At 45.5% G+C, this 26115-nt stretch overlaps 1 long non-coding RNA gene across 3 annotated transcripts in view; it reads right to left on the bottom strand.

Annotated features, from left to right (window-relative positions):
- Positions 1-4243: 4243 nt before the first annotated feature.
- Positions 4244-26115, bottom strand: part of LOC142495999 (uncharacterized) — a 39201-nt gene continuing 17329 nt past the window's right edge. For 2 of the 3 annotated variants that reach the window (XR_012801879.1, XR_012801881.1), the window contains exons 2-4: positions 10125-10212; positions 8217-8374; positions 4244-5411 (exon numbers count right to left, since the gene is read on the bottom strand). This is a non-coding gene — a long non-coding RNA (uncharacterized LOC142495999). The remainder of the gene's footprint in view (positions 5412-8216; positions 8375-10124; positions 10213-26115) is intronic. The other variant, XR_012801880.1, reaches the window with a different exon arrangement.

Below are 26115 nucleotides of genomic sequence, written 5' to 3'. Positions count from 1 at the left end.
TACAACGAATGGCTTATCCAACGCTGTGCAATGCATACCTATGTTCAGTTTTACAATGCCAAAACGACGTATCCAACGCTCTTACGACACTTTGCAACATTGTTTATGTGTGTGTATACACACACACACACATAAACAACGTTGCAAAGCGTCGTAAGAGCGTATATATATATAATATTATATTATACTATATAATATTATATTACACTATATAATATATTATGTTATATTATATATATAATACAGTATTTACACATATAATTTATGTGTGTGCTCCATATCTTATTGTCTGCGTAAAATATTTGGTGTATTTTAGTGTTAAAAATGCCTTCAGGATCGGAACCTTTCATTTAAACAGTGTTCCTATGGGAAAACGTGTTTCGCTTTACAACGCCATTTTGAGTAACGCATTGTGTTGGATAACCGAGGACTGCCTGTAATTGATGAGCCATCACCATGTGTAGGAAAGATGCTAAATTCCTCAACCTAAGTGCCGCAGTAGTGCTCGTTTCCATTCACATGGGGTCCCCTGCGGCCAAACCGTTAGTAGGCATATAGTGAAAAGTTCAGCGATGCCAAGGATGTGGGGGCTCTCCAGCGTGATGCAGGAAGGGTTCTGGTGGATGTACAACAGGCTCTGAAGTCCTTGTCGCCATTGTTATGTTGCACTGTGGTAACAGCTAATCATCTTTATCACACACTCTCTCTGGATTCTTACAGTGAATCGTCCCAGATAGATAGATAGCTAGATAAATAGATAAGCAGATAGCTAGATAAATAGATGTACAGTTAGTCCTCGGTTATCCAACGGAATCCGTTCTGGAAGTAGCGTTGGATAGTGACACCGTTGTAAAGTGAGTCCCATGTTAATCAGTGGCGGTGAGCGTTGGATAACGCATTCTGGTGTCGAAAAACGGCCCATAGGGTTGCATTGTAAAGCGTTGGATATGCCATTCGTTGTAAAGTGAAACGGATAACGGGGACTACCTGTAAGTATTTATATAGTGCCATCCATGTATACAGCCCTTCACAGCAGTACAGGCATACCCCGCATTAACGTACGCAATGGGACCGGAGCATGTATGTAAAGTGAAAATGTACTTAAAGTGAAGCACTACCCTTTTCCCACTTATCGATGCATGTTCTGTACTGCAATAGTCATATACGTGCATAACTAATGTAAATAACGCATGTGTAACAGGCTCTATAGTCTCCCCGCTTGCGCACTGCTTCGGTACAGGTAGGGAGCCGGTATTGCTGTTCAGGACGTGCTGACAGGCGCATGCGTGAGCTGCCGTTTTCCTGTTGAGCGATATGTACTTACTCGCGAGTGTACTTAAAGTGAGTGTCCTTAAACCGGGGTATGCCTGTAATACACGGGACATGATAATATAACACATCATGGGAATAAGCGTTTGAGACATAAAAGTAACAATAGGAAAAGGAGTCCCTGCCCCGAAGAGCTTACAATCTATGTGGTAATTGGGGAGAACTTACAGAGACATTAGGATGGTGTTCTGGTAAGTGCGTCTGCAGGGGGCCACGGTCAGTGCATATCTGATGTATAGTATCAGCCACGGAGCTACCCATATACAGTACTTTGTTAAAGAGGTGTGTTTTAAGATGGGCCTTAAAGGTGGAGAGTCGACTATTGAGGCGAGGAGATTCCAGAGGTGCGGGGCAGTGAGTGAGAAAGGTTTTCGGTGGGAGGGCTTTAGATACAACGATAGATGCAGGGAAAATGTAACTCCCACTGAATATTGGCATTTGTGTCCTTCACATATAGTTTGATACAGCCACTGTATCTCTGTGAGACTCTCCTAGGGACTGTGCCTTTTTTCTCATATCGGTCACTCAGTGTCTGTCTTGTTTTTCATGTGACAGGCTCTGCGTGGGCACCCAATGCTGCCTGTGCAGCAAACACAGCGAGGTGAGCGCAGTGTTACATCTGCCCCCTGCTGTCTGAGACAAGGCGGGAGAAACATCAGAGAAAGACACACACAGACATTCCTGCAGCATTCAGTGCGGAGGGTCATTTATTGCATATTATTTTATTTACTTACTTTAAGGGGAATCTTCTTGGCCTTTCCAACCGTGGTTTTATTTTAAAAATTCAATGCTCGGTTCTGGAGATAAACAGGTTTTAAAGAGGTATCCGGGAAGATAACTTTCTATGTACAGCACTGTGTACTCTGTCAGCGCCATATACGCAACAAATATTATTATTATTATTATTATTATTATGCTATTGGTCACGTTTACTTAATAAAATACTGTAAGTGGTACCTGTTTAAAGATGAACATTTATTACACCTCGGGGTAAAGCTCTTTGGGCTGTATTTTAGAAAGATTTAAGCAATATTTATGCTGTAAAAATTGTAAGGGGGCTTTGTAAAATAAAGGTATTTTTCTGTTAACAAGAAAGTGGAATTTGCAAGTACAAAAAAAAAAAGCTGATGGTACTATACTGTGAGGAACATCACAGCTTGGTCACTGTATACACACTTTATAATCTGTAGCCCGGAACTAGAAAAAAGATATATACATTTTAACATGGTGACTGCACTTTATATAATGGAATTTACCAGCAAAATCCATCTGTACTTGTTTATCTGTATCCCATGTGCTTCAGCAGCGGTGCGCAACGTGGGGGGGTGCGCTCCCCAGGGGGGGCACGAGATTAACTGCTGGGGGGTGCGGGGTTTTCAGAGGCCCCGCGTGCTTCCCGAAGGCACTTAAATTAAGTGCTGGGGAAGCGGCGAAGGCTTCTGTAAACTTTACTTACCGTGGTTCAGCCGGCCTCTGGAGACGCATCGCCATGGCAACGTGGCGTCATTTGATGTCATGTTGCTATGGCAACGTGACGTCATGACGTCCCGACGCCGGATACCAAGGTAAGGAAGATTGCGCTCCCCTGTGCTACAGGATCGTTTCATTATGTTCTGCATTAAATACAATACCTCGTCGCAGAGGTAAAAGTCATTAACTACACTCTTTGAAAAGGCGATTAAATGTTCTTTCTGACATTATTTCAAAATCATACCTAATGAGTTTTATGTTTTTGGTAACTCTGAACTATGACTAAATAGGCAATTAATTCGTTTTCCAACAGAAATAAAGAAATTCCAAGTCAGGAAGTGCATTTAGTGAGTTTTTGCCAAAAAATGAATTTTACCTCTACAATGACGAGATAAGTAATTGAAATAACAGAGTTTTCTGTATTCTACATGATAGCATTGGATAGAGAGGAAGAAATACCCGGCATAGTCCATACCGAAACAAAGATGGGGGGTATGGGGAGGGGGGGTGTTATAGGGTCTTGTGAGACATAAGGCATAGAAACTTTCAAGTAGCACGCCTTGATTTAAAGCAGCTACAGCTTTTATGTTGTTGTTACAGGAATGAAGCAGGGGTCTCCAGGAAATAAACCGCTTTCATTTAAGCTCCAGGGACCCCTTTCTTCCAGACATACATACCTCCGTAGCATTGCCAGTATCTCTGCAGCCAGGAAACTTGTGTGCACAACAAAATGGCGGCTTAAATGTCCCGCAAGCCAATAGGAAGCTGTGACATCATAACATTTAAACTCCAAAGAGATACCAGCAGCACCTACGGAGGTTAGTGTCTGAAATGAATGGGATTAATGGGAGAATCCTGTTTCTATCCTATAAAAAAAAAGCAAGCGGCAACTATTAGTATTAAAGTGATTGAAGAATCAGGGATTACTACATCATCAACAAAGCAGTGGCATAGAAAAATGGAAACGTGCGCAGGTTCAGGGTGCATAATGCATCGCTAAAAGCAATTACTGTGACGTGCACAAGAGTAACAAATTTGTGCAACTTGGCGCGCCCGTGTACAAAACCGGTTTTGATGGGTTGCGTGGCATTTGCGTCAACTGTGGTTTCCACTAAGAAAATATTTACACTAGGCGGTGGAGTTAGAGGCGGAGCTTAGAAGTTGTCGGTGGTGCACAAATACCAATGCTATCTATCTATCTACCTGTCTGTCTGTCTGTCTGTCTATATATATATAACATAACACATAACACACACACAATGAAAATAACTTGCAAGCGCTAGAAATGCATCAACATTTCCTGTAAACTTTTTCTTGGCATAAAAGACAAATACAAGTAGTAGCAAACACTTCCTAATGCATTTATATGTATGAACGACGCACACCATACGCAGACTAAGAAACCGTGTGCCAAACGTCACGCCATGAATGACATACTCTTTTAATATGTTGACAACAAATGATTCTTTACACATAGCCCCCTAAGGCCCAGATTCACAAAAGGGGGCTCCCACTGATAGGAATAGGAGTAAAGGCGTGCTCAAGCTTAGCACCTTTTTGTGGATCTGGGCCTGAGTGTTAACACACATCTGCAGTGACCTCTGCTGTTTTGAGTTGCTACTGAGTGCTGGTCAATAAAACGGCATTACAATCTATGGAAAATGTTACCAGGAGAGTACCGGGGATTTAAACATCTGGGCATGCTCTATATCAAGGGTGGGCAACTCCAGCCCACAAGGGCCACCAACAGGACAGGTTTTCAGGATATCCCTGCTTCAGTTTAATGAGCCACCTGTGCTGAAGCAGGGATGTCCTGAAAACCTGATCTGTTGGTGGCCCTTGAGGACTGGAGTTGGCAACCCCTGGCGTAGAAGAAACACCTTGACATTAGACATGCTTTATATTTCAAAAGCTGCAGTGACACAGTAGGGGCAGAAACATCTGGGTAACATTCTCCATTCCCACCACACAATACAATAGCAAGGGGGGGGGGGTGGGGGGGAGGGGGACATCCAAGAATGTTCAGCACTTTATATGTTCTGTTATTGGAAGATATGAGAGTATTTTGGAAAATTCTTTCAACGCATTCTTTCTGGTTTCTCTTTCCCACAGTGAGTTCCAGAGCACAATAAGAACAGGATGAGTTTTGCTGTGAGTTATGTGGTTTTCTGGGTCTCCGCGAGATTTTCTAACAGTTCCAGAAATTAATTTGCGGCTAATCAGAAGGATCTGCATGCCAAGTGGAGAGAAACCTCAAAAATGCTCTAATTGGGATGGGACGAGGAGCAGGAGGGGCGGGGGGGGAGGGAGAGAGAAGAGAGCCGTCAGCTGTGATGTGAATGCGGCCGGGTTTTAGGAAAATAGTTTGTTAAATCATTATTGTTTTGCTAATTTTGGTATGTTTGACTTCTACTGACGATTCTGGTCCATTCCTGCTCTTCTGAGGCTCAGGGACAAATCCTGAGGAAGTCGAGAGACTGCATCTGGCCCAGTGATGTATAACACGCAGGGTGTATGTCATAATACAATGTTGCTCCACCTCTGTATCCACCGAGAACCATCATTATATGATCCAGCTGCACCCATGTACCAATATTTCAGCTAAACTTTCACTATAACGGATGAAAACAAAACATTAAAGACAGAATTACTTACTACGAAATTTTCTAGTACTGTCCTCAAATTGGGAACCCTTCAGTTCAGTTACCCTTAGATGACAGAATCCTGGTTGAGAAACATTGTCATTTAATAACATATGGATATTTAAAAGTCCAAGTTAAGTATGATAATCAATAGCATATATGAAGTGCAAAAAAAAATAAAAAAATATATATATATATATAAAATCAAAAATGAATAGATGATACCGTTCTGTGGCTATCTAAATGCTTTTATTTGTGCGAGCTTTCGAGATACACTGATCTCTTCTTCCGGCGATGTTACAATGGATAAAGCAAGAAAGGGTTTTACTTAAAAACAGTGCATCTTGGAATGTATCTGACTGAAGCCTATCCCTCCCCCTGTGCAGTTTGCGATTTATGACTTAAGGTGTAAAATGGTCTCTGAATGTTAGGGATGTAAGTATGTGTGTGTGTGTATGTATGTGTGTAAATATTAATTTATAAAGTGCCCACAGTGTATACAGAGCTTTACAAAAGGTGTTTGTGGGAGTGTATACCAATGGTGTGGGTAGGTGTAGAAATGTAAGAGGGTGTTGCATTACTATTAATGTGTGTAAATACTATGTGGTCCCTATTGGTATATAGGGATAGAAATACATTGTACATATGTATGTGTAAGAGACAGCTGTGTGTGCATTCATATAGCGCAGTATGTATAGACATGGACTTTAGCACTCATGGGAAGATAGTTATCTTGTTTCAGAGTAGTGACTCATGAAGCTGCGATCTCCGTTTAGGCCACTGCAAAGTGTCCAGAACAGTTGCATAAATTTGTATTTATGCAACCGTCTCTCTTTCAGTGTTCTAAGATTACCTCTGAGTATGGCCACCTTCAGATCGTTCATCTTATGGACAAAATTAGCCAAAGAACGGTATCGTCTATTCGTTTTTGATTATTAAGCTCGGCTAACACGGTACAGATACATATATATACATATAACAAAAGACAGGGGAGCCCAATGCTACATCCAATTGACAAAACATATATGGAAATGAGTATAAAGTTAAATACTTCAATAATAATATTTTCTTGGTTATTTAGTTAAACCCTTTGGCCAAAGCGTCATAAGCCTGCATACCAACGTCAAGGTATAACCAAGTTCCCGAAAAAAGTCCATGGTACGTTATGTACTTCCTCAGTATTCAGTCCATTAGATCAGAGTCCAGAGCTCGCATCAAGGCCCGTGCAAAGGGGCAGACCCAGAAGAGGTGAACAACAGTTTCCTCTACTGGGTTGCGCCTGGGGCAGTGCCTCACGAGGCTAAGTCTGCTTTCGTACTTGTCGGCACTCACGGGGAGTCAAAAGTGTTGGGGTGGAGTCCTGGGACTGACTCTATAACGACCTTTGCCCAGATCATTTTGTAAATGACCTTGGGCTTCCACAGATCTGTTTTTGCTCCCTCCAGTTTGTTCTGCCTCACGAACTTCCTCACGTCCTTGGAGTACCAGGGCATGTGTCCGTTGTAAGGGATGGAGCTGTCCCACTTGTCCCACCCCAGTGCTCTCCAGAGAGGCAGGAGTAGGAAGCGGGACATGGAGTAGCCAGAAGAGTCCTTGTCTCTCAGGGTGATTCGCACACAGTTGCTTGCAAAGAAAGCACGCAGCATAGTAGGGACCTCAGAAATTCCTTTACCCCCCTTGAGTGCCTCTTTCCATCTTGGCACCCCAGATGAAGCGGAACACGTACTGCAGAACAGGAAGAATCTCGTTCTGCAGCACCAGTTTTTTTCACTCTATGGTGAGGGGTCTAAGGCGTTGCGGTAAGTTCCGTTTTCATCCGGAAAGGGCATTGTGTTACGTATAATGGTCGTTCCCCTTAAGAAAGAATATCCACAGAAATACATTAAAGTAGGGAATAAGGCCTCGGCCCCAGTGTCTACTGCTGTGTTTGCTACGGTGTGCGCTGCAGGAACAAGTTCCGCCCCTCAATGGGTCCTAGTAGCTGCCTGCGCACGTAGCAATCGCGATGCGCAACCAGATTTTCTGCCGACAAGATTTGTGTGTTTTCTTGTGGCGACGTGGCGCTGGCCACATCACGGTGGTCGGTTCAGCCAATGAGGGTGAACCAGCCATGTGACGTCCTGGCCGTGCCCCCGTTGCACCCCTCCCCCCCCCCCCCCATCGGATCTCCTGGACCCTCACTGAAAGCTCAACCAGAGGCCGCAGATCGCGGCTTTCACACGTGCATGCGCCGCCAACCCGCCAGGCGCGCATGCAGCAGTGTACACTGGGGGCGTAGCCTACCCCTGACGTTAGTTTGGTCATACGTAAAGGTGGCACAGTTCCCATCCAGACTCTGAAATAGAAGTTTTGCTTGGAGAAGAGAGAGAGAAAGAGGCTGTGGATAGGAGTAACGCCACCTCTAGGTAAGACAGGCTCAATACCAGTCATGTTATTCAAGGTTAATGCATGGCAATGCTAACTTAAGCCTTTGCTAAAGAGATCTACAATGTTTGTTGTATTCTTTTTATATAATAAGCTTTTGTGTATATGCACTAACCTCGGGGACATTAATGGCCATTTATGATTCTGATAACCTCTGTGAATCTGGGCCTTTGCTGGTACCAGCATTTTCAGGAGAATAAACAGTGTCGCCATTGTTGATGTCAACAATGCAATCGGCCATGTTTTATCTCACTTTTTACAGAATTAGCCCCGTGCACCCAGAGAGGCCAACACCAGCCAGCAGAGCGTGAAACGCGTAAAGGAGGCTGTGCTGCAGCCTGCTGTTTTTACCTGTGTGTGTCCATACCAATAAAGCTACTGCATTCAACTGTGGATCTGACGTCATTTGGCTGTTTGCTGTTGCACCGGATCTTTCCTCTTCATTAACATATTAACTTAACCTGAAATCATTTTTTTTTACAGACTTGCTTGGATGGGGATATATATTTCTATATTTAAGAATAAAACGGAAATAGCCATGTTAGTCCAGTTGCGATAGGAAAGCTTGCCCTATGACATAAATGTTATAGGTATCACCTAATACTGAAGTACTCATTTATTCTGCACTATATTTAAGAATGTATGCAAGGTCTGAAATACAGCTACAAATGTGGTTGTTGAGTTGTATGCATTCTGGCCTCAGGCCCCCAGTGAGAACATTTAGGCCACATGGGTGGCCAATTCTGGTCCTGAAGGGCCACCAACAGGTCAGGTTTTCAGGATATCGCTGCTTCAGTTGACTGAGCCACTGATTGAGCCACCTGTGCTGAAGCAGGGATATCCTGCAAACCTGACTTGTTGGTGGCCCTTGAGGACAGGAGTTGGCCACACCCTGATTTAGCCTACTCATAACTTCTGCAGTCTCGACTGCTTTTAGGCTTTCTCCTGCACCTCTGTACACTCCCTGCACTCTGCTGCTTTCTGTCATTCTGTGTCTTTTTGTTGTAAGTATTTCTATGCTTGAACATTTGTTTCTCATTACATTGCCATTAGTCTTGTAGTTATTTCTGTCCCCGTTTTATGGTTGTTAACCCCTACAATGCATCAGAATCTGCGATGGGTTTCAGTATACAGTGCATGTCGCTCCAGAACACAAGTGGTTAATATAATAGAATGTTGCTATGGACTTAGCAGAACAACCCCTCATTGAATCTCGAAGGGGTTTCATTGCCCTCCCCTCTCATATTTCGAGGGGGGCGCCCGTGGGCTAGGGGGAGAATTCTTTGTTTTAAGATGTTTTTGTTGGCTTCCATGTAGAATATGTCAGTTCCAAGGTCTTTATTTCCCAGAGAGGAAAGCTGTCATCAAAAGGAGGTGCGACCTTTTGTTTAACAGCCTTGTTATTACAGATATCTCAGAGTTACAGATGTTTCTACCCCTATGATGTAACACTGGGTCAGGTACACAGACCCTGTCAGCTCTACAGCTGGAGATACAGAAGCTGTCATACCTAAGGGGTCATGGCTTGATATGCTGGCACATCAGGAGCTGTATGGCTCATGTGATCCTGGCAAATAAAGGTCTGTATGGCTCCTGAGGTGGGTTCATGGTTAAAGATCCGGGCACCTGTAAGGCTGGCTGAACAATGTGGCTCTTTTCTTTGTTTAACCTGGTGCTATTTTGCACTACTATCAACTGTGTTTGCACCGTTTTTTTCAGCCACGAGATTTTGGTGCAAAGTCCGACAAAAACAGCACCAGGTTTAGCAAAGGAAATAATGACAGTACATTATAGCATGTATTGCTGTAATGTACTGTTTGCCACTGCAACAATATCATTGTTAGTTAGCAGCACAGGGTGACAGTGACTTACACATTACCTTAGCTTTAACACAGTGGCAGTTTTGGCAATGCTGGCACCTCCCTAGTGTCAAATGGATTGAAATGCACCAGGACTGTCTGGTACTGAAGAGGTTAACTTTTTGTGAGCACCCCTATAAAGCACTAGAACTATTTGAACTGTTAAAAACAGTGCAACCACAATTTCCCCCAAAAGCCACTCTTTGCCAAAACCACTCGGGCTGTTTTATAAACTTTCATCTATGCGTGTGGAATATCGTGCATATTCCCACAGTGACATAGCGGCTTTAATCCCACCAGTTTTATTTGTTCCTATTGCAAACGTGTCTTTCCTGACAAACGGGTTATAATAGATAGCTACAGAATGTCCCAAAAAAAGTTTCAATCAAGCGGAGCTTACGGTTCAAGAAGTTTGAAATGATGATGGATCTGGATCCCATTCCATTAATCTGAAAGCAATCTGTCTACCTCGACTCCTGTGTCCATCCCTGTAGAAAAAGAAAAATGCTTAAAATGGCAACAACAAGAAAAAAAGCCGTTTCCAGCTCTCAAAAAAGTAGTAAATTCTATCAATAGAAAAGGCAGGGAGATGTCTTCATAAATGCAGGAATATCCCTAAATGTTCCCAAATACACACGGAGTCTCCAAGCTCGGATACATTTTGGCTCAGTATCTAATTCAATATTTAAAGACATATATAGATTTTTTTACTTAGCTTCAGGAACGTGGAGAGGTTAGCAGTTTAGGTGGTGAGTTGGCAAGGGGCGCTGGTAGTATAGCAGGCAGGGGGCGCTGGTTGTATAGCAGGCAGGGGGCGCTGGTAGTATAGCAGGCAGGGGGCGCTGGTAGTATAGCAGGCAGGAGGCGCTGGTAGTATAGCAGGCAGGGGGCGCTGGTAGTATAGCAGGCAGGGGGCGCTGGTAGTATAGCAGGCAGGGGGCGCTGGTAGTATAGCAGGCAGGGGGCGCCGGTAGTATAGCAGGGAGGGGGCGCTGGTAGTATAGCAGGCAGTGGGCGCTGGTAGTATAGCAGGCAGGGGGCGCTGGTAGTATAGCAGGCAGGGGGCGCCGGTAGTATAGCAGGCAGGGGGCGCCGGTAGTATAGCAGGCAGGGGGCGCCGGTAGTATAGCAGGCAGGGGGCGCCAGTAGTATAGCAGGCAGGGGGCGCTGGTAGTATAGCAGGCAGTGGGCGCTGGTAGTATAGCAGGCAGGGGGCGCCGATAGTATAGCAGGCAGGGGGCGCTGGTAGTATAGCAGGCAGGGGGCGCTGGTAGTATAGCAGGCAGGGGGCGCCGGTAGTATAGCAGGCAGGGGGCGCTGGTAGTATAGCAGGCAGGGGGCGCCGGTAGTATAGCAGGCAGGGGGCGCCGGTAGTATAGCAGGCAGGGGGCGCTGGTAGTATAGCAGGCAGGGGGCGCCGGTAGTATAGCAGGGAGGGGGCGCTGGTAGTATAGCAGGCAGGGGGCGCTGGTAGTATAGCAGGCAGGGGGCGACGATAGTATAGCAGGCAGGCTGACAGAGTGGCTCAGTGAGTAATGACACTGACTGATAACAATGGCACTGTGCCCAAAGCAGGGGAGGCTAGCTCAAATCATTGTGACCTTGAGCAAGTCACTAACTCCCAGGTAAGCTCATCCGGGTAGGGGCTGTGTCTGTAAAAATCATACGCATACCGTGCACTATGTTGTAGTTGAGTCCTGTTGAAATAAAGTTGTTATTATTATTAATTCCCTGGGGGTGACCTAAGGCGGTGATGCCCTGCTTTGGGTTGGCAGGCTCTTGCTCTCCTCTAGAGTCTGGGATGGTTCGAGGTTGGTGGGGGTACTCGGGTCTCTCTGTAAGCTGTGCACCTGTGGGTTAATGGGGTAGCCCTTTGCTACAAGGGGCCAGATGGCCCAAGGAAGAACAGCAGGGAGCAAGGAAGGATACAAGCATATCAGCCCCTGGTCACAACACTGCTGGCATCAGCTTCGAGAGGCAGCTCAGGGAGAGTGGGCTCAGTAGCAGATCAGAATCATATATTTGTGCCTAATATCCCCTTTCCTCTGTCAATCTACTGCTAAAATGCTAATGTATGCCCTTATCCTCTCCTGTCTGGATTATTGTAACATACTTCACAAATAAACAATGATGATAAATGATAATAATAATAATACTGCTAACAGGCCTTCCTGACGCACAATTTTCTCCTTTTCAATCTATCCAAACTTCTGTTCCTAGAATAATTTCATTTCTCCCCAAATAGTCTCTGCTCATCTCCTCCTTAAATCCATCTCCTGGATTCCCATCAAATTTCAGATCACCTACAGAGTTCTCCTCCTTATGTTTAGGGCTCTCCACTCATCTGCTCCTACCTACATATCAGTGTTGATCTCTCGTTGTGCCCTGCATGTCTTCTGCGCTCTACCTATAACTGTCTCCTTTCCACCCCTTTCACATTTACTGCTCTCTCTCACCTTAAACCTTTTTCCCGCACTGCCCCTTACCAGTGGAACTCCCTCACACTCACAGTATATGCCAAGCACCTTCTCTCCCCATCTTTATGTCAAACCTTAAAACTCACCTCCTAAATTAAGTATTTCAATTGCCCAGACTAATGGCTACTGTCCCACACTCACTTCTACACACCATTGTGGCCAAGCACTGCTATCTATTGCACTTATTCCCTCACCTGCTGTCACTGTAAGTTTCCCAACATACCACTTAGATTGTAAACTCTCTGGGCCAGGGATTTCCTGTCTGATTTTGTTTGCACTTATTGTATTATAATTTCCTGTATTGTCTCTTGTAAAGCGCTGAGTACATTGTGGGCACTATATAAATAAAGATATACATACACAGGGCTCGACAAATGCACTCGCCCAGTTGCCTGCTGTCGAGTCCTTACGCGAGTCCTTACCTGCGGGATTATCTGATGTTGTACGTTATATTACAGGTCTCGCTACTACTGAGGTTTACTTAGGAACAAGTCCTAATTGCAAAGTGTATAACCTGCAGGCTGCAGGTGCTTTGACAGAACTATTTTGGGCTTGGGAGTAATGTAAACGGTGCAGCAATGTGATAGCTATGTGAAGGTGCGGTAATGATACAGAAGTGGTGTGTGTGTTCAGGGATCAATACCAGAAAGCAGAGAAGCTGTATGTTAGGATTGTGGTGCAGATTTATTCAGCATAATTGTTGATTTCCTTTTTTGTTTCTGCTGGCAAAAAAAAATAATGGAGGGGGCTGGGGGTAAGGCTAGGGGCAGGGCTAGGTGGCGATTAGATTTTTTGGGTTGGACGAGTATCTTTTTGGGTAATTTGTCAAGCCCTGTACATACATCAGAAGAGGCTAAGTCAAGTTACAGCCCTGTCAGGTTGGGAAGAGAGGCGGAGCAGCACAGGGTCTGCAGTAACCATTGTTACAGTTCTGAGCCGAGGGGAAGTAGGCAGACACAGTTGATCTTTTGGGTGCATCAGGAGGAACAGGCGTAGCAAAAGGAGTTCAAGAAGCCAGCATTTGTTTGAATGGAATTATAAGCGCTATAAGAATTAGAGCAGACATGAGCACAGGCGAGTGAGTGGCAGCAGGCAGAGCAGTGGACAATGTAGTTGTAGGCACAGTACTGAGTTATCATCGCAGGAGCAGCAGGTCGGTTCATCGCAGTTACCGTGGCCATAGCCAGTTTGTCCGGAGTCCTGGAAGAAATATGGGCATATCTCTTATATGGGGGAGCAGAGGCCTGCAGGAGGGTAACCGATCTACAACAGTATATCAACCCCCAGCTGGGGTTTATCAGCCAGGCCCCTGGTTTTGGAGGATAAGCTAACTCAGTTGAGGTCTGAAGGGGTTTGTGGTTGTCCCAGAGTTGGGTAGTTGGCAGAGGCAGTGCAATCAGGTATGTTAGCTGGTGATGGATGGAACTGGTGACATGGTGTGTTTTCTGAGTTAGCAATGGTTAGCTAGGTTAGAAGGCAATAAAGTGACTAGGCGCCAGCAGCAATTTGCAGGTGGATGCAAGTATATAGCAGATGTGGTTGGGCTCTGGTAGTTTGAGCTGAGGGATAGCTGGGGGTGCTTCAGTGGCCTTGGCTCAAGGCCAGTGGATTAGGTGGAAAGACGAGCTCTAAGCAGTCCATGGGTAGAGGTGAACCGGCCTCAGAGAACATGGGATCCAGTGGAGAGGAAGGGAAAAGGGATGCTTACGTTTGTATGTGGAGACCCTTGGGTATCCAATTGTCTAAAAATGTTAAGAAAAAAATATGGAGAGGGGAATTTGAGCTTGCTTCCTGGTGACAACGATTTGGAGGATAAGGATGGTAAATCGGAGGAGGGTGAGCAGAAGGATAAGTAAAAGAGGAAATTGCCTCCTAAGATTATTGGAACATGGCTTTTAGCATTTTTTACATTGGCCAGTGTGATGAGGGTGAAGTAGCCAGGGAAGTGCTTAGCATTGTATCTAGTGTGGAATGCTCATATAGTTTATGGAAGTTTGGCGTTGTGGAGGTAGGTGCACATGGGTGTGAAATGGGCCAGAAGGATATTGGTATGTGGTTAACCTGTATGACTCCACAGTGCCCGGGTCTTTTCAGGACAGAACAGGCAGCCAACAGCAGGGTGAGAAGTTACCCTAAGGGAGAAAATCTTTTGTTTCCAGTTTAATAAAGGGCAATTTAACATATAAGTTTAGGTATGAGTATTCCTTTTGCAGGGACCCAAATTAAGCAGCAAAGTGCTTTAAGAAGAATTGGTGGTCAGGCGCTAAGGGAACAGTCAGGGATGGTCTGGGAAAGGGTGGTGCCACGTTTGGGTAGATAAGATGCACACCTGGCTTATATGGTACCCCAAGTGGATTGTTACAAAGTTGCTTTTGGATGGTATTTCAGTTTGTTTTAAGCTTCCGTCTAACGGTGAGGGGAAGGATGTGTGGGCCTAACATTTGGGTTCAGCTAGGGAGCACAAGAAGGTTGATGTGGAGAAGTTGGCAAAGGAGGTTAGACCTGAGCGCATGGTGGGGCGTTGGGTTTAAGGCTTTTCCCCCTGATTGTTGTCCCAAAGAAAGAGCCGGATGCATTTTGAATTAATCAGCCTGTGTCATTCCCTGAAGCAAATTCAGTTAATAATTACATTGATAAGGACATAGGTAGAGTCGTATATGGTTCATTTGACAAGATGGTAAGGTGGCTCCTGTCTTGTGCTTTTTATTGGCGAAATCAGATATCAATTTCTTGTTTACTTTTAAGCGTTTCGTTTGTTTTTAGAATGAATGTTTACTTTTGAGATGGGCAGTTTTAACATGGTTCATTATTTAGATGACTTTTTATTTGTAGGTGTTAATTATTCTGGTGATTGTGAGAGGTTGCTTTCAAGTTTCAGATAATTGATGTTAGAGGCAGGGGTTCCATTAGCGGAGAATAAGACTTAGTGTCCTTTTTCCAGGTTGAGTTCCATGGCATTTAAATCAATCCAGTGGATATGGTGTCTAAGTTGCCAGAGGACAAAGTGGCTGCGCTGAGGGTAGCAATTGGTTTTATGTGGTCGGCTTGGAAAATGAGATTGAAAGATTTGACAATTGGATTTAACCTGTAGGATTACATGGGTAGGGTCTTCTACAGGAGGTTGGCAGCAGGTAAATTAGGTGGTAAGAAGGCATAATTTTATCAGGGTTACATAAGAGATGAAAGAGGACCTTGCAGTATACATAAGCAGAAGGGAAAGAGGGAAAGATTAAATATCCTTTTTGAAGGGTGCACTACTAAATAGACCAAATATACCGGTTTAGAGTAAGATACTGTGCTATTAATTATAGCGGTTGGTATCTCTTGTGGTACAAATAAATCCTAGTCCTTGAATCTAACAATGGTCTAGAAATTGGTCATTTGGTTTGTGTACAAAGACAAATACAGGTAAACCCCGTTATAACGCGCCTCGTTATACCGCGATTCGGTTATAACGCGGTTTTCCCGTGGCTCCCGTTTAAAAAAAAAAAAAAAATTTTTTAATTAAATTAAAAATTTTTTGCACACTGCACACACTGCACACACTGCACACACTGCACACACTGCACACACACTGCTCACACTGCACACACTCTCACTGCACACACAATGCTCATTGCTCACACTGCACACACTGCACACACACTACTCACACTGACACACACTGCACACTGCACACACACTGCTCATTGCTCACACTGCACACACACTGCACACTGCACACACACTGCTCATTGCTCACACTGACACACTGCACACTGCACACACACTGCTCATTGCTCACACTGACACACTGCACACACACTGCTCATTGCTCATTGCTCACACTGACACACTGCACACACACTGCTCATTGCTCACACTGACACACACTGCACACTGCACACACACTGCTCATTGCTCACACTGACACACTGCACACACACTGCTCATTGCTCACACTGACACACTGCACACTGCACACACACTGCTCATTGCTCACACTGACACACTGCACACACACTGCTCATTGCTCACACTGACACACTGCACACACACTGCTCATTGCTCACACTGACACACTGCACACACACTGCTCATTGCTCACACTGACACACACTGCACACTGCACACACACTGCTCATTGCTCACACTGACACACTGCACACTGCACACACACTGCTCATTGCTCACACTGACACACTGCACACACACTGCTCATTGCTCACACTGACACACTGCACACTGCACACACACTGCTCATTGCTCACACTGACACACTGCACACTGCTCACACTGACACACACTGCACACACACTGCTCATTGCTCACACTGACACACTGCACACTGCTCACACTGACACACACTGCACACACACTGCTCACACTGACACACTGCACACACACTGCTCATTGCTCACACTGACACACACTTACAAACACTTACACACACTTACACACACACAGCACACATATACACACACACAGTTTCTCTCCCATATACTGTATACTGTACATACACACACACACTCTCTCACTTTACACAGAAGGGGTGGGGGGGGGAGTTCAATTCAGAGGAAAGACCGCGACCAGCACCACCACCCGCTCCCCCCCCCCTCCTCCCGCGCAGGCAGCAGGGACAACAGTGGGGAGAAGGTAAGCGGTGACGGGGAAGCGGGGACCGGAGGGACATCAGCGCTCCCATCTCCTTCCCCGCGGGCTGTCACGCGGTGACGGGGAAGCGGGGTGAGGAGGGACATCAGCGCTCCCATCTCCTTCCCCGCGGGCTGTCACGCGGTGACGGGGAAGCGGGGTGAGGAGGGACATCCCCGCTCCCATCTCCTTCCCTGCGGGCTGTCACGCGGTGACAGGGGGAAGCGGGGACCGGAGGGACATCAGCGCTCCCATCTCCTTCCCCGCGGACTGTCACGCGGTGACAGGGGGAAGCGGGGACCGGAGGGACATCCCCGCTCCCATCTCCTTCCCCGCGGGCTGTCACGCGGTGACGGGGAAGCGGGGTGAGGAGGGATATCTCCCAGCTCCCATCTCCTTCCCCGCGGGCTGTCACGTGGTGACAGGGAAGCGGGGTGAGGAGGGACATCAGCGCTCCCATCTCCTTCCCCGCGGGCTGTCACGCGGTGACGGGGAAGCGGGGTGAGGAGGGACATCCCCGCTCCCATCTCCTTCCCTGCGGGCTGTCACGCGGTGACAGGGGGAAGCGGGGACCGGAGGGACATCAGCGCTCCCATCTCCTTCCCCGCGGACTGTCACGCGGTGACAGGGGGAAGCGGGGACCGGAGGGACATCCCCGCTCCCATCTCCTTCCCCGCGGGCTGTCACGCGGTGACAGGGGGAAGCTGGGACCGGAGGGACATCCCCGCTCCCATCTCCTGTCCCGCGGGGTGAAGGGTGCTGCTGGGGGGAGAGAGTGAAGATGCGCCGGCCATTTTTTCCCCCGCGACCCCGTTACTAACGCGGTGGTCTCGGGGTGGACCCCGAGGACCGCGTTATAACGGGGTTTACCTGTACCTTGATGTATAGGGTACTTGTAGGATCGCCGAGGTATAGTTAAAATAAACTTTAATACATCATATAATAAATAAATACACTCAAACTTTAAAAAAGAGGGTAATAAATATATGCGGCTTATAACACACACTACAAATAGTGTACGTAAAAACTCCTATGATCAAGACTACACTGGCTGAGTAGCAATAGGACTAATCTCCTTAGCTATTCTTTCCAGCAATATAAATGGAAGGCGTGTGGCCTGGTAAGGAATCTTTTAGTGGCGGTTTAGATTTGGGGAGATCAGCTGGCGAGAGGTGACATTCTGGTCGGATATTATAGGGGTGGTAATGGATTTGCATAGGTTGACTGGAAATAATTTGCATGCGTTAAGGCCGTTGAAGTTTTTGGTGCGGCACTGTTTAAATCAGAACATATGGTTCAGAGCTGGGTCTGTTTAATGTCATTACTAACTCTTGTTTTAAATGGAAGCAGAGCAGAGAGATGGCACCGGAAGCATTGCCAACTGCTTTCAGCTGCCCGGAGTACTTGTGGATCCTTGGGGAGAAGGCATAAAATACTTATTTGGGGGGGGGGGGGAAGAAATAGTGACTTCACAGTGGTTGCTTTTACACTGAAGTTTAGAAGGAGTGGAGAGTTTTTGAGGCAAGTTGTGGGGTGGTAGGGTTGTTCTTCTGGCTGCTTCAGTTAAATGACAGTGGTTTGTCTCAATCAGCAGTTATTAGGGAGGTGTGTGAGGTATCTTATTTCCTAAAGGTGCAGGGCATGGAGGAGATTACTAAATCTTTTGCAGTTAAGAAAGCATAGTTGTCGAGGAGAGGGGGGGGGGCAACGCCCCCTCCTTCCCCCTTCCCCTCCACCCTCTCTACCCCCTCTTTCCCTTTTCTGTTTCTATACTCACGCCACCCCTGCAGATCCCGGAGGGTCAGGGGGACGTTGAGGCTTTATTCCCAACACCAACTAAAATGTGAAAAAAAACTTGTATTAGGCCAAAGTATTTTATTCTATGTACCTGTAATTATGTGAAATGTTCTAATGCCTAATAAACAAATTTGAAACAAAAAAAAGAAAGCATAGTTGGGTTGGGGCAGGCAGGTGTCAGGGCGCGATGTAAGGAGGCAAGTTACACCAGAATTGTTGGGGGCAAGTTTGAAAGTCAGCTGGAAAGGCAGTTTTATATACTGGTAGCTTTTTGTTTGGCCTTCTTGACGGACTCTTGAGCTAGTGAGCTGGTAGGGATTAAAGAGGATGCGCAGAGGGCCCTGCAGTAGTCTGATGTAGTTCTTGACGGGCAAAGACTTTGCATAAGGATTTGCAAGTCCAATATTGCAAATATACAACACTGTTTTTTTTGTTCAGGTTAGGTAGTTCTATTTGCCCAGTGGGGACAGTAAAGTGATGAAGAAGAATGAGGCGTGCTTGTCTTTGTTGTACATATTTGACTCACAGTACCACTACTTTTTTGGTGGGTTACTTAAACGTTTATTAATAATTTTACTGGGTTTGGGGGAGGGGGGATACACACAAAAAAAGGAATGGGGTACATTGATACATAAAATTGGTTGAAATCACATGGGGAAGGGTGGGTTAAGGGGAGAGGGAAGGGTACGGCATTTGTACATATACAATATATTAAACATCAGTTTTAATATAGAATAGATCACACCGTTTGGAATATTTGGATCTAAATATGGAGCTATACCAGCATGTCGGAACCAAGGTGCCCAAATCAGCAGTGTCACTACTTTTTAATGACTCTTCCACCTATGATTTTGAAGCATAAACTTTTTATTGACTTCTTTCGAGGTTTGAAGCTTATATTCTCCTTGCTGGTGAAGATCTCCGCTCCATTCATGGGGTTCATGAAGGGGAGGGACAGCATTACTGGAGAGGGGCTTGGGTAAGAGAAACCCTTGCTAAGTAAATCTGTGGGTTCTTTCAAAGTCCTCCTTGTTATGTTTGGAATGTAAAAAATCTGGTGAGGAGCCAGTGAATACAGAAACATACATTCCTACCTGACCGCCAAATATAAATTAATAATATAAGTCAGAACTCTGGATCAAAACAAGCACGTCGTAATGATCTTTTCCCCCCAGAATCCCGGCTATCGTATTTTGTAATTGAAAACTTCTGACTTTCTTAACCCCTTTTCACTACTTGAGGGGTGCAGCAACTATCAATGAATGACTATGCTGCAAAACTGCTAAAAGGTAGAGTTTTCTTGTTTGATGGACTGAGCAGCATTATATATTTTTTATGATATTTAAACATGGCAAATATTGCCTGAAACTCATTTAAAGGGACAGTCCATCCTAACACCAATAGGAACTAATGGCAAATATATAGGTAATATGTTAAATATATTAGTGCCATAACTAGTATAGGTACATTACATCATTTACTTTAATGTTTCAATGGAAAACAAATGCTTTGGAGGGTTTTATGGTCTTCACCTAGTCTCTTTTGTAATTTGTTTGTGGAAACCTGTATATAACAGACAAACTGAAGACACACTTGCTTAAAGAAGCATATGAGTAGCACCGTAAATATTACTAGACACATGATACATAAAGCTTGGCCCCTGAAGAAGCACTTACCAAAATGCCCTCCTACTATCTCTGAACGTTCCTCATACATACCAATTAGATTGTAAGCTCCTCGGAGCAGGGACTCATCTTCCTAAATGTTACGTTTATGTCTGAAGCACTTATTCCCATGATCTGTTATTTATATTATTTGTTATTTGTATGATTACCACGTGTATTACTACTGTGAAGCGCTATGTACATTAATGGCGCTATACAAATAAAGACATACAATACAACTGTCAATACACACTTTTTTTTTTTTTCATTTGTCCCTTTTGGATATGAATTACACTGCCATCTCTTAGCCAACATACTATAAGGGAAGGACAATAAGTATCTGATAAGACTGAATTCCACAAGACCTGTTAAAAATAAAAAATGTATTCATTTTTTACAGGACGCAAAGTAACATTTAAGGGTGACTTGGCGTCACCAATTACATTAAAGCTGCAGTTCAAGCTGTCGTTAAAAAAATAATAATTCATATGTGCATCAATACAATCTGCACACTGACAAGTGATGAGCCAAGTTGCTGATAGATCCGTTCTCCTGTAATCGATCGTGAAATTCGGTTGGGGGTTCACTAAATGCCTCTTGGGTCCTCTTCTGCTGCACCGACGGTCAAAGTTCTGTGAGGAACATCATGTGACCAGGCAGGCACTAGATTCAATTGGTTCACTGCTAGAGAGGGCAGGGCTAAAAAAAAGCTGTGTGTGCTGTGCACGCGCATAGTAAGTGAAACTTCTTTGACTTTTGTCGCAGAAATTGACTTATAACGCGCGTGCTCGGCACACATGTGTCAGTCAGTGTATGTGTCAGTCAGTGAGTATGTATGTGCGTGTGTGTCACTCAGTGTGTGTATGTGTGTCAGTCAGTGAGTATGTATGTGCGTGTGTGTCAGTCAGTGTGTGCATGTGTGTCAGTCAGTGTGTGCATGTGTGTCAGTCAGTGTGTGCATGTGTGTCAGTCAGCGTGTGTGCGCGTGTCAGTCAGCGTGTGTGCGCGTGTGTCAGTCAGCGTGTGTGTGCGCGTGTGTCAGTCAGTGTGTGTGTGTGCGCGTGTCAGTCAGTGTGTGTGTGTGCGTTTCAGTCTGTGTGTGTGTGTGCACGTGTGTCAGTCAGTGTGTGTGCGCGTGTGTCAGTCAGTGTGTGTGTGCGCGTGTGTCAGTCAGTCAGTGTGTGCGCGTGTGTCAGTCAGTGTGTGTGTGCGCGTTTGTCAGTCAGTGTGTGTGTGCATGTTTCAGTCAGCGTGTGTCAGTCAGTGTGTGTGCGCGTGTGTCAGTCAGTGTGTGTGTGCGCGTGTGTCAGTCAGTGTGTGAGTGTGTGAGTGTGAGTCAGTGTGTGAGTGTGTCAGTCAGTGTGTGAGTGTGTCAGTCAGTGTGTGTGTGTGTGTGTCAGTCAGTGTGTGTGTGTGTGTATCAGTCAGTGTGTGTCTCTCTCTCTGTGTTGTGCCCCCCACCCCTCCTCCTCCCCCCCTCCCACTACCCCAGGCGGAGCTGCGGACTCCCAGCCCCCCCCCCCCCGCGACACGTGGTCCCGTTACCCCCCTCCTCCCGCCTCTCACTACCCCAGGCGGAGCTGCGGACACGGAGCTGCGGACACGGAGCTGCGGACTCCCAGCCCCCCCCCCCCCCCCCCGCGACACGTGGTCCCGTTACCCCCCTCCTCCCGCCTCTCACTACCCCAGGCGGAGCTGCGGACACGGAGCTGCGGACTCCCAGCCCCCCCCCCCGGCGACACGTGGTCCCGTTACCCCCCTTCTCCCGACTCCCCCCCTCCTCCCGACTCCCACTACCCCCCTCCTCCCGACTCCCACTACCCCCCTCCTCCCGACTCCCACTACCCCAGGCTGATCTTCGGACACGGAGCTGCGGACTCCCAGCCCCCCCGGCGACACGTGGTCCCGTTACCCCCCTCCTCCCGTTACCAAAGCAGGAGTGACAGGGCAGGGGGTGGAGCCTCGGCCTCAGCTATCCCACCACGGAGCAGCGTACTCCACGGCGGGCAGCACCACAGAGCCCGTGCCGGATGAGGGGAATTAAATACCCCTTAACACACCTTACGTGACAGCGAATCACCGGCTGCCAATTAAATTTTGAGGGCTGCCGCCGCCGCCGCATGTCAGCAGGAAAGCGGAGGTAGGGAGGAGAGAGGCTGCGCGGCATGGCAGCGGCCGTTAGGAGCGGCGGCTATCGCCGCCGCATATGTCACGGTGTGTGGGGGGGGTGGGGCTCGGGGGGGGGGGGGTGATTAGGAGCGGCGGATTTGTGGAGCGGGTGTGATGTCAGTGTTGGGGTCGGGCTGAGCCAGAACACAGCCCGGCCTCAACTGCCAGCACTGACGTCACATCCGTTTCATTTCTGTCTCCACAATTCTTTTTTGCCCCATCACGAATGAGGTGCCACTAAGGAAGTTTCACTTCAAAAAGGTGATGCTGTTTCAAAAGGGGAAGAGGATGTGACTTTGTAAATGGTTGCCATAGGAACAAAAATGCTTGTTACATTAGAATACATTAAACATTTCTTTAAAATTGTTTTTATTTTTTTAATGCCAGAAGTATTTTCTCATAGTACAGAACTGATTTATTTAAAATAACACACATGTAGGATATTGCTTGAACTGCAGCTTTAATAACTTATAGCACTTTTCTCCCAATGGGACTCAAAGCACTTCACAATTACAAAAAAGTTACATTGATGATAGGCCTATTTAAAAAATAAATTATATATATAAATACTGTATATTGTTTTCCTGCTTTGTTGGAGTGTCCCTTTATAAAGCAAGTGATTTGTCTTTCAAGATAGGACAAGGTAAGAAAAAAAACCACCCCCTATAAACACTGAATTCCCCTCACCTGCAGCCATAAAACTATGTTTGCTTCCGCAACAAAAATGAAATTACCTTTGTTTGTTTTTTGAACCAGTGTATTTGACAAGGATGGATTGCAGTTTATCAAGTGCTGGTACTAATTAACAGAGCATTTTATTTAAAAGACTACTTTTTATACTATAATCCTACTTTCCAGTTTACAATGCATCATGTCTTAAGCAATAAACATGCCATTTGCCAACAAAAATAATTTTCCTGCCTTTTATTCATTTTGGAGCCTTTTTTATAGTTGTTCTCAATTGTGCTGCCTCTTTTAAATGCCACTGGGAAGTTTAATGACTTTCTGAAAAATGTACCCTAAACCCTTTGCCAGTCCCGGACACATGAGACACGTAGCTGTGGCAGGGAAAGGGTCAAACTTAAGGGCGGTCATTTAGAGATCCACATATTTTGTGCATTTCTAAAATTGTTAACTCCCTCACAGCCAAATGTGTCAGCTGCTCTTGTTGGTATGCTTAAAAAGTAATATGTTGCTGAGGGATTCTGGGAAATTTGTCTTTGGCCACGTGCTCCTAGCTCAGCACCTCTTTCAGTACCCCCTACTGTCCTCCAAAATGACCTTTTATCCCATGGGGTGGGAAGAGGCTGGTCTGACAACTTAAGTGCTGAGTCTTGTCAAGATGAATTTGATCAGAAACGTGCCTTTCTTTCATAGCCGCTGTCTGAGCATCGGTCTCTCTCTAAGGGAAGTTGCGTGTCACCACTAGACATGCTTAGATGTGACTGTTACTGAAAAGCCGTCTCTTAGATTTTTCTGCGGCCCATCTGAGGGGGGGTGGGGGGGAAGAGGCCAAGACAACTTTTCCCTTCACATGAAATCCAGCGAACAGTAGCTTTTAGCCAGAGTGGATCTCCTGCTGTCAGAGAGATTCAGGTGTCCAGACACCCATCAAAGTAGGAGAAGCATTATCAGAATCTGGGTCATGTTTGACTGGTTTATTGATTGACCCTTCAAGCAATGGAGAAACATATAGGGCAGGGCTCGACTGGCAGCCTTGATGTAGCCCTTGGACTCCCTGCTCTAGCTAATGTCATGTAGTTGCTAAGGAAGCTAAGAGCAGTTTTCCACACTGAAACTCACTTGGAAGTTACGGTCATGTAGATATTTATAGTACATGTGTTATAACTGCTTGCAAAAAGTAAAAATATCAAAATTGTCAAATCTGTAAAATGACATTACAATAAGCTTATGGCCCTCTCACTACTAAATGTTTTCTGACCTGGCTTTTTTGGAGAACTAGCTGAAGAGCCCTCTGACATAGGGGGTTATTCATTAAAGTTTGATCATGCCTATCGGGGCACTATCGCACGGGAACTCCCACTGACTTCAATGGGAAGTTCACTTGGGTGTGGAAACACAGACAATTGAAGCACTTTTGGTCTCGCTATTTATTGCTTTTATTTTCTCTTTCTAGTGCTCATTAGCAATAATAAAATAGGCATTTGCCTCCTTTGTTGCCACAGGGGCCTGCACAACTGCTTGCAAAACAATGTCTGTAAAGAGGTTAATCGCACAGACCGCACCTTATTCCTATCAGTAGACAATGACAGGTAGCAGACGCCATATTAAAAGTGGTGAAAAGCCTATCAGTTCACAAGCAAATGTCTCTGAAGTGCTGCAGCTTCAAATATAAAATGCCAATCCCTCCTAGGAACAAAGTGAGCTAATTTCAGTGACGTGTATTAAGGGATCTCAACTAGGTAAGTGATCACTTGTTTTTTTTTTGTTTTTTTACCAAAGCTGACGCCTATAATTATTTTTTTATTTTTTAAATTTGCCATGGGAAAGGTTTGATTTCCTCTGGCTACTTCCTTCGGTGTGATGTCACTGTGTGATGTCACCGTGACTGTCACCGTGTGATGTCACTGTGTGTTCAGCAAGTGCTTGTCCACAGTCTCCCCTCCACCTATCTTTATTGGCTCTCTGATAAGGACAGGGTGGGATAAGGGTACAGAAAACACTTCATTTACAAACACTTCCCCGTTCAGAGGCCACTAAGAAATGTAAGTGGCCGACTATGTGGGATTGTCCTTTCAAATGAAAAATAATGTTAGGAAGGGTTAAAAAAAAAAAAAAAAAAAAGACTTGTTAAAAGGTTGCATTAACAAGAAAATCTTACAATCATGAATGGAGGACTTGTTTCTTCAACCTGTTTGCTGCCAGATCGACAGGAATACTTTGCAAAACCCTTCAGCCTGACAGGGGTTATTAAATCTCTTCACTGCCTCAAAAGCTATTTGGCCTTCTTTAGCTTGAGAGACATGTAGAACTATTTATCTGGCAATCCTCACACTGCGTTGGAAATGTTTTGTGTTTCTCCCTGATAAAAGTTCCCTTAACCTCATTGCACTTCCAGTAAGAGAGAGCGCAGGCCTCCGTTTCTTCTAATTTCTCCCTGGTAAACGTTCCCTTGCCCTACTGCTCTTTAAGTAAAAAGGGAGGTGTCTGCCTTTTATGCTCCCCAAACATCCTAACACAAGCTTCCACGTTAGCTAGCATGTTATTAGTATTTATTATTTAATTAAAATGTTGAAATTATATTTAAGTCTGAACCAACTCAAATGAAATGCCAAATGGAAGCTGTATTTCCATTAAAGAGATATAATGCCCCAGCCTTCCCAATCCCAGTGACTGCTTATGCCCTTACATGCCGAGTTGTAATTCTTCCCATTTTCCAGTAGAGGGAGCTCATTACAGCAGACAGAAAGACAGCTGCTCTGGATGCCCACGAAAATAAGTGAATCATTATATTTATAAAACATGCAAGATTACAGAATGTGTTTTCCTCTCAATAATACATCATTGTATGAAATGACAAATCTTGACAAATGCCAAAACCGGCTGGCAGCGTATATAAATATGGTTGTGATAAGCACGTGTCGCACAGGTGTAAAATGTAAAAATGATGTTTCCCATATTTCACAGAAAT

This window comes from Ascaphus truei, chromosome 5 (assembly GCF_040206685.1).
Source record: "Ascaphus truei isolate aAscTru1 chromosome 5, aAscTru1.hap1, whole genome shotgun sequence".
Taxonomy (NCBI): domain Eukaryota; kingdom Metazoa; phylum Chordata; class Amphibia; order Anura; family Ascaphidae; genus Ascaphus; species Ascaphus truei.
Note: the sequence above shows the minus strand (reverse complement) of the source record. Positions and strands in the feature narration are given on the sequence as shown.